This window comes from Lycium ferocissimum, unplaced genomic scaffold (genome assembly GCF_029784015.1).
Source record: "Lycium ferocissimum isolate CSIRO_LF1 unplaced genomic scaffold, AGI_CSIRO_Lferr_CH_V1 ctg14318, whole genome shotgun sequence".
Classification (NCBI taxonomy): Eukaryota; Viridiplantae; Streptophyta; class Magnoliopsida; order Solanales; family Solanaceae; genus Lycium; species Lycium ferocissimum.
Window position 1 is genome coordinate 1 of NW_026715388.1, and position 11620 is coordinate 11620.

Below are 11620 nucleotides of genomic sequence, written 5' to 3' on the forward strand. Positions count from 1 at the left end.
TGAAGCCTATCCTTTCCTTCTTTTGGGCATGTCCTAGGTGTAAGCATGAAACGATATGAGCTTTGGGGTAACTCTATTCATATTCCGAGCATGTTTTATGATTCCTGTTCACTTCTTGATATTGAATTCCTTATGATGATCGGGCTATTGCCCTCGAGTCTTTTATATGACTAAGTAATTAAATGATGTATAAAAGTTCCTATTCCTAAAAGATCCCATAATGAATAATGTCATAACTTTTGTAAACTGACTCGGATTGACTTGAGACATGCTTATGACTCCTGAGGTTTTCCTTAATATAGTTCTTAATGACATTAGCGGAAACTTAACATGACTATCATTTTAATACTCGAGCGTTGATTGGTTTACGTGTCTAATGAATCTCAAATGATGTCTTATATGTATATGGTTGCTTGCTACTCTGTTCGTGCTTATTGATACATCTTTCACTGAGTCCCGGGCTAGGACATATTCTCGTGCACAGCTTTATTATATCATTCACCGAGTCCCTCACTAGAGGGCCGGGACACGTTATATGTATATGTATATGATGATATGATGACATGATGATCTGATGATATGGTGATGGCGGCCAGGAGGGCATATGATGACCTATTTCACCGAGTCCCTCACTAGAGGGCCGGGACACGTTATATGTACATGTATATGATGATTTTACTTACCGAGTCCCTCACTAGAGGGCCGGGACACGTTATATATGCATATGTTCAGGATGACTATCTAATTATGTTAGTAAGTCCGATAATGAGTTGGGTATGATATGGTCACATATGAGTTATGTTTCAAAGGTAAGCTTTGCGGTTATTCTGGTTATTGTGTTAGTTTCTCTATATTCCGTATTTCAGTATGATCCCGTTTACCGTACTTTATGCTTTATATACTCAGTACATATTCCTTCCGCAACCCCCTTTCTTCGGGGGGCTGCGTTTCATGCCGTAGTACGACACACTCGATTTGGTGATCCGTCGGCTTAGGATCATGATTCGGCCTATCTTGGAGTGCTCCTTGTTCGGAGCCTAGCTTAACTTTGGGTACTGCATCCTTGTTGTATATATGTGTCCGGGGGTGTGGCGGGGCCCTGTCCCGTCATATGATACTATTGTCACTCTTAGAGGTCTGTAGACATATGTGTGGGTTTGTATATAGTTGTTGTTCAGTTCTGTCTGTATGATACATGTTTTGGGACGTTCCCATTAGTAGTGGCAGCCTTGTTGGCTTGCGTATATATATATTTTGGGACGTTGTATGTAGTGGCAGCCTTGTCGGCTTGCATATATGCTTAGTTGGGGTGTACCCACATGTTGTGATAGCCTTGCCGGCTTATGTACGATGTGATCTGTTGGTAGTTGTGACTCCGGGAACGGAGTGTTGTTTTTGTTTATATACATATGCGACCGTTTTGAGACGACATCTTGCCTTTTTATATATAAGTTTCTTATCATGCTAGTTGTGGACTGATTATAGCTAACAAGTATGTATGTTAGTGTCCAGCTCGGGCACTAGTCACGGCCTGCGGGGTTGGGTCGTGACAAACACTACCACAACTCTTCACCTTAATTCACCTCTTTTCTTTCCAACCCCTTTATTTGCTTTCAAGTTTTCGACCTCGATGTGGTTTTATTCCTAACCAACTTGCAAATCTTTTTGTGTTACAATTTTCTGATTTTTTATTATTTTTTTATTATTTGTTATATATATATATATATGCAACTACCACATCGAATTACCACTAGCGAACTCCACTACCCCCAACTTATGTTTTTAACATCTACTCCATATTTAATTCACCCCAACTTAGGCATTTTACCTCATCTATCTAGTAGCATCAAGGAGGGAAGGGGTGCGAAGATGGATTAACTGCACAAAGCGTAAGGTTTCATAATTAGCTAGCCAAGAAAAAGGTCAAAAGGCTCAAAAAGAGGAACTAGAGATATTTGCAATTTGGTAAGGCTTATTTAGGCAAAGTGACTATTTGTACAAAGAAAGCCTAAGATCAACTCACAACCAAACTAACTTTCGAATTTCAAACACGACCAACCGGGCAAGTTCTGGATTATACATGCATAAACAGAACCAAACTAGCAACTCACACACACTTTGGCATAAGGACAATTATTTTTACACCTGTGACCTCTTAAGTAGTCATTTATCGCACACAATACCCCAACAATCATAATGTCATATAAAGAGTCAATCATGTCAACCAATAGCTGTTCTAAGTATGCATTTTTCAACATTTCGAGGGGTCTAACATTTCCACCAATCGATAACAACATTCCATCTGTTACGGAAAAATACCAAATAAGTCAGATCTACTCTATTCAACCTAAGCAACATCCTAAACATGCTAGTTTCAACAAAATGACACCCCTCAGGAAAAGAACTCTGGCAAAGAAAAGCCGAGGGGGTCCCAAACACATATACACAATATTCACAATAAACACATAGCCCACCCCCAACTAAAGAGCATTCATTGTCCCCAAGGCATGAAAATAAGAAAAACAAAGGGACAGGGCTACCTGAAACGCTCTAGGCGTTCTGCACGTCCTGAGGTATCATTACCTCGGTAGTGGTATCCAATGCCTGCTCTGCTACTGGAACTGTGGTACCAACAGCTGGTTCTATCTGACTCTGAGAACACGGTTCCTTCCCGGGACCCGTGGTACTAGCCTCTGCCAGTATCACAACACTAGGCACTGTCATCTCAACAGGAGGGCCATGGCTGGATGACGCTCCCGTAAGATGGGTCTTCTCAAGAGAGCATCACTGAACCTTTCGAAACTGCTCATCCTCCTCACTGTCCCCCTCTTCATCATCATTCTCTCCTTCCTCCCAAGGCCTTTTTCTAGTAGCCCGGGGTGGGGAATCATCCCCCAGCAAATTAACAATTGGCAACAGAGAGGCCAAGTCTAAAGTCTGTGCTTGTGGCGGGTTTGCAGACGCAGGTCCCTCTTTAACCTTCAATGCTAGCACATCTGTCTTCAATTACATCAACTCCGTTTGCATCATCCCCAAATCGACTGTGGGACTTACCTTCTCAAGCTCAAGAATTCGCAGCTCAAGTCCATCAATCCGAGAATAGATAAGGCTATGGGAATCCTCCCACTTCTACCTTGCGGGCTCCAAAGCTGGCGTCACTCTTTTATCTATATACCCCGCAAATTCGTCTCATCAAGTTAGCAACCTGGCTGTGTGCCCTGTCTGCTTTCACAAATTCATCGTGGAAATTCTGAGCATTAAACTGTATCATAACACCGCCAGGAAAGGCTGTAGATGCTGAGGCCACATGGCTGCTCTGAGAGGTCAAAATGCTGTGAACAACCTAAGCAGCCTGGGTAGAGGGCCCTGTAGATGTACCCGGGGTACCTGAAATGGACTGAGCTGCTGTGCCTGTGTCAGTCGGCCCTTCCTGCGATGTTTCGGGGGCTGCTAGCTCATGTATCTCGGATGCTGGAGTAGGCAGCCCAGCTGTGAGCTCTATAGGAACATCTGTAGCAGGGTGAATGTCCCCATCTCCGCTCTTCCAGCGATCATAAACACTCTTGGCTAGTAACCGATAATCTCGGTGTGCATAATGATCTAGATTTTCCTGTAAGCATAACGCTGTAATGAGGCAAGGATATGCAAGTGACAACTCCTTGGTCTATGCTCTCTGATGAATTTATTGAACCGCCAACTCCCTCGCATTTATGTTGTACCTCGACATGATGGCAGCTACGAGTATGGCCCGCTCAACTAGCAACGTGTTATCTGATTGAGGGGGAACAACCTGTGGATCAACACACTCCACCAAAATTTTCCTTCCACTGACAAATCTGCTTTCTTCACCGGTAACGAGGTGTTTCTACTCCACTCAGGGGAACCCCTTGCTATCACTGAAGCAACCCATGGCAACTCAGACAGTTTGTCTTTCCGATGACCACCCAACCTGTATTTAAGCTCATCTGTGTTTGGCGGTGGTACATTGTCGGGGCCAAAGTAGAAACGATTGATTGTCTCGCTAGAGATATTAATTTTCTAGCCTCGGACTGTCACTTCTTCCAACGGGGGTGGCTTCTTCTTCCTAAGCTGAACCGGCTTGAAGGTATTTTTTACTTTCGTAGTACAATTAGCATAGAATTCCCGCACTAGAGATGAGATGTACTCCCCTGGAGGGCGGCTTATGAAGTTCCACTTATGGTGGTCAAGAGTAGCAAGAATTCGTAGAAAACCCTCCAGTCTTTCTAGGCTGATTCTTTTCTCCTCATGGATGCTTTTCTTCGAACCACCCCCTCTTTCTCTTCAAGCCCCTGATCATATATTTCTTTGGAGCCTGGCACAGAAAATCTGACGCTGTGCTATGATCTTTCTTTCATTCGGATATCCCCGTACCGGGCAAGATCCACTTCATCTTCCGAGTCGCTGTAAGGATGTGAAGTGCCCTCTCTTCGATCGGGAGGACACTTGTACCTGAGTGGCACCCCTAGCTCGGGTGACCTGTGCTGCTAGTGGCTCGTCATCCCCTGCGCTAGTTGCCCCTTGGTCGGACTCATCACGGAGCCCCCTGCGACCTTGCGCTCTGTCCCTACCTCTACCTCGTGAAGTAGTTGGAGCACCTCCTCGAACCTTGGGAGGCATACCTGTGGAAAGCATGTCAGTATCACCTTCAACTTATGTTTTAAATGCAATGTTTTTTTTCATATGCGCAGAATTAAAGCGTCAAATGTTTTAATGGGCCGTAAAAAGTTATACGGTTGACACAATTGGCTGTCAAATGGTAACAGTCGAAAATATTACAGCTAACCATTTGACGATGAGGTTTGACGATCCGCAGAATTTTCTGCGGTCCATCAAACCTACCGTCAAATGGTATCAGTGAGTAGCTTTTTGTTGGACCATTTGCGATGAGGTTTGACGATCCGCAGAATTTTCTGCGGTCGATCAAACCTACCATCAAATGGTCATAGTTCATTATCCTTGGAAAAGAATTTTGACGACACCTTTTGACGGTCCGTAGAAATTTCTACGGTCCGTCAAAACTTGTGTCAAAATTCCTCTAATAGTTTATGTCATTCGATGTTACACTCGACTCGTCAATTCAACACACAAGTTTATACATCACAACACACTTGTAGAACTCATATAAAGCTGGGGTTACTCAGACTTCACCCTTTTCTTTGTCAATTTTCATTGTTTAGGCATTTCATCGAATAGTTAGCGGGCATAACAATGTTTGAATCCAAAGTTTGCACACAATCATCGAAATTCCCTCCAACCCATCATACCATCACTATGAGTTCATCAATATCCAACCTTGTGCACAAACCCCACCCCCAACACAGATTATTAATTGTGGAGTACAAATCCCAGCGATGATCATGGGAATAAAGAATTACATACCTGCTTGCTTGTTGGAGTGGAGAGTACAACAATCACAATTCTCTTAAGAACAACTAGCACCCTATTTTATGATTTTTATGATTTTTTTTTTGTTTGAGACGGCTGGGGATCTCTGGACAAGGGAAAGAGAGAGTTATAAATGGAAAGGAGTAGTGAGGATACGTGGGGCGTAATTCTAGGGAATGGATGGGAGGAGTTGTAAGGATTTATGTTTTAGTGGGAGAGGGAAGGTGAAGGAATTATGGGAAACGTATCTGTTATTTGAGTGGGAAAGGGAAGGTTATTTTAAACCCAGTCGCCTTTGACTACTTATACTAAATTTTTTTTAAAAAAAAGCCCTACCGTCAATTTTTTACGGACGACAGAAATTTCTACATTCCTTTCTACGGTCTAATTACTTACCTGGGACAATGAACTGGCAACCTTCAAACTATGACACTTTTACGCTTAGTTTGACGGACCGTAGAAATTTTTACGGTCGTCAAATGTTGGCGTAAACGCGCCACAGTGAGCAGATTTTTCTTGTACCATTAGACGTTCCATTATGCGGTCTGTCAAAATTTTGACGGTCCGTCTAGTGTACCGTCTAACAGTAACAGTGAGTACTATTTGCTGACTTAATTCTACTCTTCCTTTTACGGTTCGTACAAATTTGACGGACCGTAAAATCTAGCGCAGAATTTCCATCGGCGTTTTTGCACTTTCTCCTCCAACTTGTTCATAACCTGCACCAAAACAAACATTACCCTATATGCTTCACCAAAAATAACAAAAAGGAAAATAAACATCACACTTTGGTTGCCTTCTAAAAAGCGCTTGAGTTAACGTCGCGGCACGACGATGGTACCCCTTCACTCCTTATCGGCGAACACCAAGTCAGCGTTCGTTCCAAGGTGTTTCAGCCGGTATCGGTCAACAATTCTATCTTCCGAAACCATCCCGTGATAGTGCTTTAACCTCTTCCCATTCACCTTAAATGTTCGAGTTCCATCTCCGGACTTCAACTCAATCGCTCCATGGGGTGAAACACCTACCACCTCAAACGGACCAGACCACTTTGATTTTAGCTTACCCGGTAGCAACTTCAATCGAGAGTTAAACAGCAAGACAGGATCACCCAGGTAGAACTCTCGCTTCATGATTTTCTTGTCATGGTATTGCTTCATTCTTTCTTTATATAGTGCTGCACTCTCATATACCTGGTACCGAAACTCATCCATCTCATTTAGTTGAAACAACCTGACCTTGGTCGCTTCTTCCCAATCCATATTTAATTTCTTCAAAGCCCACATGGCCTTGTGCTCAAGTTCAACCGAAAAGTGACAAGCTTTTCCAAACACCATCTTGAAGGGTGAAGTCTCAATCGGAGTTTTGAAAGCAGTCGGGTATGCCCATAGAGCATCATCAAGCTTGCGGGCCCAATTAGTTCTATTTGCATTTACTCTTTTCACTAGAATACTCTTGATCTCCCCATTGGATACTTCAACCTGGCCCCTTGTTTGAGGATGATAAGGTGTTGCCACCCTATGTTTTACACCATATTTCTCCATCAGTCCTGCGAAAGCTCTATTACGAAAGTGGGATCCACCATCGCAGATTATATAGCCCTCGGAGTACCAAAGCGAGTAAATATGTTCTTCTTGAGGAACCCCATGACACTCTTGGCCTTGTTATTAGGTAAAGCCACCGCTTCTACCCATTTTGACACATAATCCACAGCAAACAAGATGTTTTTCATGCCACCTGAACTACCAAAGAGTCCCATAAAGTCAATCCCCCAGACATCGAACACTTCTACCTCCATAACAAAATTCATAGGTATATCTTGCCTTCTGCCTATATTCCCTTTCCGCTGATATTGATCACAAGACCGCACTAATAGATTAGCATCATAAAAGATGGTCGGCCAATAATAATAGCATTCAAGTACCTTCGCCGCAGTCCGGTTACAATTATGATGACCCCCAACAGGAGAGTCATGGCACACCTTTAGAATCGCCATCACTTCACTTTCGGGAACACAACACCGAATGATATTGTCAGCGCATGTTCGGAACAAATAAGACTCATCCCAATAGTACTGCTGAGCATCCCGCAAGAACTTCTTCTTTTGGTAGGCTTTGATATCTTCTGGAACTATGCGTGTTACCAAATAATTGGCAATGTCAGTGTACCACGGTGCTACCTCCATTGACACAACCAACATCCTCTCATCTTGAAAAGCATCATCTATATCTAGCTCATCAGAAGGTCTCCCAGCCTCTTCAAGCCGAGATAGATGGTCAGCAACTTGATTCTCGGTGCCCTTGCTATCCTTCACCTCAAAATCAAACTCTTACAGCAATAGTACCCATCGGATCAGTCGCGGCTTTACTTCTTTCTTCGCCATAAGGTATCTCAATGCTGCATGATCAGTGTATACTACGACTTTGGACCCAACAAGTAGGCCCGAAACTTCTCAAAAGCAAACACAATGGCAAGCAGCTCTTGCTCCGTCACTGTGTAATTCATCTGGGCGGCATTCAGTGCTCTGCTTGAATAATAGATTGGGTGCATAATTTTATTGTGCTTCTGCTCAAGCACAACACCTATTGGGAAACCACTAGCATCACACATCAGTTCAAAGGGCAAGGACCAGTCAGGGACTACAATAATAGGAGCAGTAGTGAGACGCTCTTTTAACTCCTCAAACGCTTTTTGTCACTTATCATCAAACACAAACTTAGCCTCTTTTTCAAGAAGCTTACACATCGGGTTAGCAATCTTGGAGAAATCTTTGATGAAGCGCCTGTAGAACCCATTATGTCCCAAGAAACTTCGGACAACTTTGACTGAGATAGGTGGAGGAAGTTTTGCAATCACATCAATTTTTGCTTGATCAACCTCAATTCCCTTTTTAGAGATTTTGTGACCGAGGACAATCCCTTCCTTCACCATAAAATGGAACTTCTTCCAATTTAGCACGAGGTTTATCTCCTCATATCTTTTCAGCACTTGACCTAGCAATCTTCGAATGAATCACCCACAAGAAAAAGTCATCCATGAAGACTTCCAAGAAGTCCTCTACCATGTCAGAGAAGATTGACATCATGCACTTCTGAAAAGTGGCTGGAGCATTACATAAACCAAAGGGCATCCGACTGAACGCAAATATCCCATAAGGACAAGTAAAAGTAGTCTTCTCCTGATCTTCTAAAGCAATATTGATCTGATTGTAGCCCGAATAACCATCAAGGAAGCAATAGTAGGAACACTCCGCTAGCCGATCAAGCATTTGATCAATAAAAGGCATGGGGAAATGGTCCTTGCATGTGGCAGTGTTGAGATTGCGATAGTCCATGCAAACTCTCCATCCAGTGATAGTCCTAGTTGGGGTCAAATCATTCTTTGCATTCGGCACAATAGTGAAGCCGCCCTTCTTAGGAACACATTGGACTGGGCTCACCCATTTACTATCAGTAATTGGGTAAACCACTCCCCCATCTAACCATTTGATGATCTCTTTCTTGACGACCTCTTGCATATTCTCGTTCAGTCTCCTCTGATGCTCTGTACTCGGTTTGCTATCCTCCTCTAACTGGATTTTATGCTCACAGATCCCAGATGGAATACCCCGAATGTCTGCTATAGTCCAACCAATAGCACGCCTATATTCTCGCAACACCTCCAAAAGCTGTAGAATTTGCTCCTCAGTCAGTAGGGTTGAAACAATCACAGACAATGTATTGTCCGGACCAAGGAACTCATACTTAAGATATGATAGGAGCTGCTTAAGCTCCAACTTAGGTGGCTTATTGATCGAAGGCTTTGCTGGAGGAGTTATTCTACTTTCCAGATCAAGATTTAGCTTCTTTTGGTGGTAAGGATATGAACCCAACCCCAACAAGTGAATTAACTGTCTCCACATAACCTTCCATGTCCTCAGCATCAAAGTTCACGAGAATACCAACTAGAGCTTCACCCAAACTTTCTTCTTCCATCTTGAACTCCACTGCTTCATCAACTACCAAAATACTCTCGTAAGCACTTGGTAACTTCATCCCCTTGCTAGCTTGAAAAGTAACTTCTTCATCGTTGACTCGGAACTTGATTTCATTTTTCTCCGAATCCATCAGAGCTCTCCCTGTAGCAAGGAAAGGTCTCCCCAGAATAATAGGAATGTCCCGATCAACAGCACAGTCAATAATCACAAAATCAGCGGGCAACATAAATTTACCGACCCACACAAATACATCATCAACCACCCCAACAGGTCTTTTGATAGACCTATCAGCCATTTATAGCCTCATAGTAGTCGGTCTTGGCATCCCCAAACTTGATTGCTTGTATATAGCAAGAGGCATCAAATTAATACTCGCCCTATTATCACAAAAAGCACGAGCAAAATCATGGTGCCCAACAGAACAAGGAATGGGGAATGCCCCAGGATCACCCTTTTTCTGAACAGTAGTAGTTGAGATGATGGAACTCACAGTGTGAGTCAAACTCAGGTTTCATGTTGAACCGTTTTCTTCTTGGTCAGCAGTTCCTTCAAATATTTGGCAAACCCGGGCATCTCCTTGACAGCTTCCAAGAAGGGGAAATTAAGAGATAACTGATTCAACTGATCATAAAACTTGTCGAACTTAGCATCCTCCTTATTCTTTACCAACCTCTGAGGAAAGGGAGGTTTAGACTTGAAAAGCTGAGTCAAAGGGCCGAGAGCCCCTTTCACAGTCTACTTGCTTGTGTTATCAGCATCCTTCACTATCTCTAGAATATCAGCAACCTTCTTGTCAGCAGGATTCTCATCAACAATAATGGGTGCTTCAGACTGCACCTCATCCTCTTCATCTATCGGCCCAAGATCAACTACCTTCTTATCAGCCCCTTGGAGTATTTTACAACTCCTAGTAGTGATGCCAAACACAAGGTCTACACCGCCTCCCCCATTCTTCGGATTGGGAATAGTGTCACTCGGAAGTCCTCCCTTTTTAGGAGGGTGCTGCTCTCTAGAAATATCCCTCATCTGTGACTCAAGCTTCTGAATAGCTGTTGTATGGGAGCCCGCTGTCTCTATCAGCCTAGATAAAGTCCTCTCAGATTTAGATTGATTTGCTAGAATCTTCTCAAGCATTGCTTTAACCTTCGAACTACCTTGCTCTGTTGACTGCCCTTTAGGTGGTATATAAGGATTGAACTCTTGTCCCCAAAATTTTTACTGTTGTTGTAGCACCCTTGGTTCGCACCACCATAATTATTGTTGTAGTTCAATGAGTTGTTATAAGCACCTTGACCTTACTGAGGTCTCCATTGATTCTGATTCTGATTCTGATAACCACCTTGGTAGTTCTGTCTTTGGTAACCCCCTTGAGAGTTTTTCACATAATTAGCATCTTCAACCTGCATAGGGGGCCCATCATGAAACGGACCATCTTGAGTATGGTACATCCCTTTTGGCAAAACTGTATCATCCTCACAAACATTTACCTTCTTAATCTGGGATTCATCAAACTTCTTTGTTAGCAAGGAAATATTTGTTGCAAGTTCTGCCAATGTTTGCTGGGTATCTTGATTCTCCTTTACCATTTTTTGAATCATAGCACTACCATATGGTACAACATCAGCATTATTTGAGTGCCAAGCCTGATTATGAGTAGTCAGCTTGTTAAGTATGTTGGTCACTCATCGATAAGATTTGTTCATGAAACAACCATCAGCTGCATTATTAGCAACTGACTACGTCACTAGATCTAGCCCTCAAGTAGTACTTCTCCATTAATATGTGATCCGAAAAACCATGATTCGGACTCTTTTGCAAATACTCCTTGAATCTCTCCTAGGATTCATATAGTTGTTCAGCCGGTCGCTGCTTAAATTCATAGATCTTGTCACGAATTTCAGCCTTCTTGCTAGGAGGGTACCATTTTGTGAGAAAAGCAGCCACCATCTCTGCCCATGAAGTAATCGAATTTTGGGGCAGCTTCTCAAACCATGTTCTTGCCTCTCCAGCTAAGGAATATTTGAATAACCTCAGCCGAATAACATCTTGTGGAATGTTGTTCTGGGTGTGATTCACACACACATCCACAAAATTCTGCAAATGATTTTGAGGATCATTCTCGGTAGAGTTCTGAAAGTATCCCTCAAGCTTCAACAACTAGTATAGAGAGGAATCATTTTTTCACGGTAGCAGCTCCAACTCGAGGCTGAACAATAGCAGATGCATAGTCCTCCTCTG

General features: G+C 43.0%; 1 non-coding gene across 1 annotated transcript; it reads left to right on the top strand.

Annotated features, from left to right (window-relative positions):
- Positions 1–11174: 11174 nt before the first annotated feature.
- Positions 11175–11280, top strand: LOC132042256 (small nucleolar RNA R71). Its single transcript, XR_009411400.1, has one exon. It is a non-coding gene; the product is annotated as a small nucleolar RNA R71 (small nucleolar RNA).
- Positions 11281–11620: the final 340 nt, after the last annotated feature.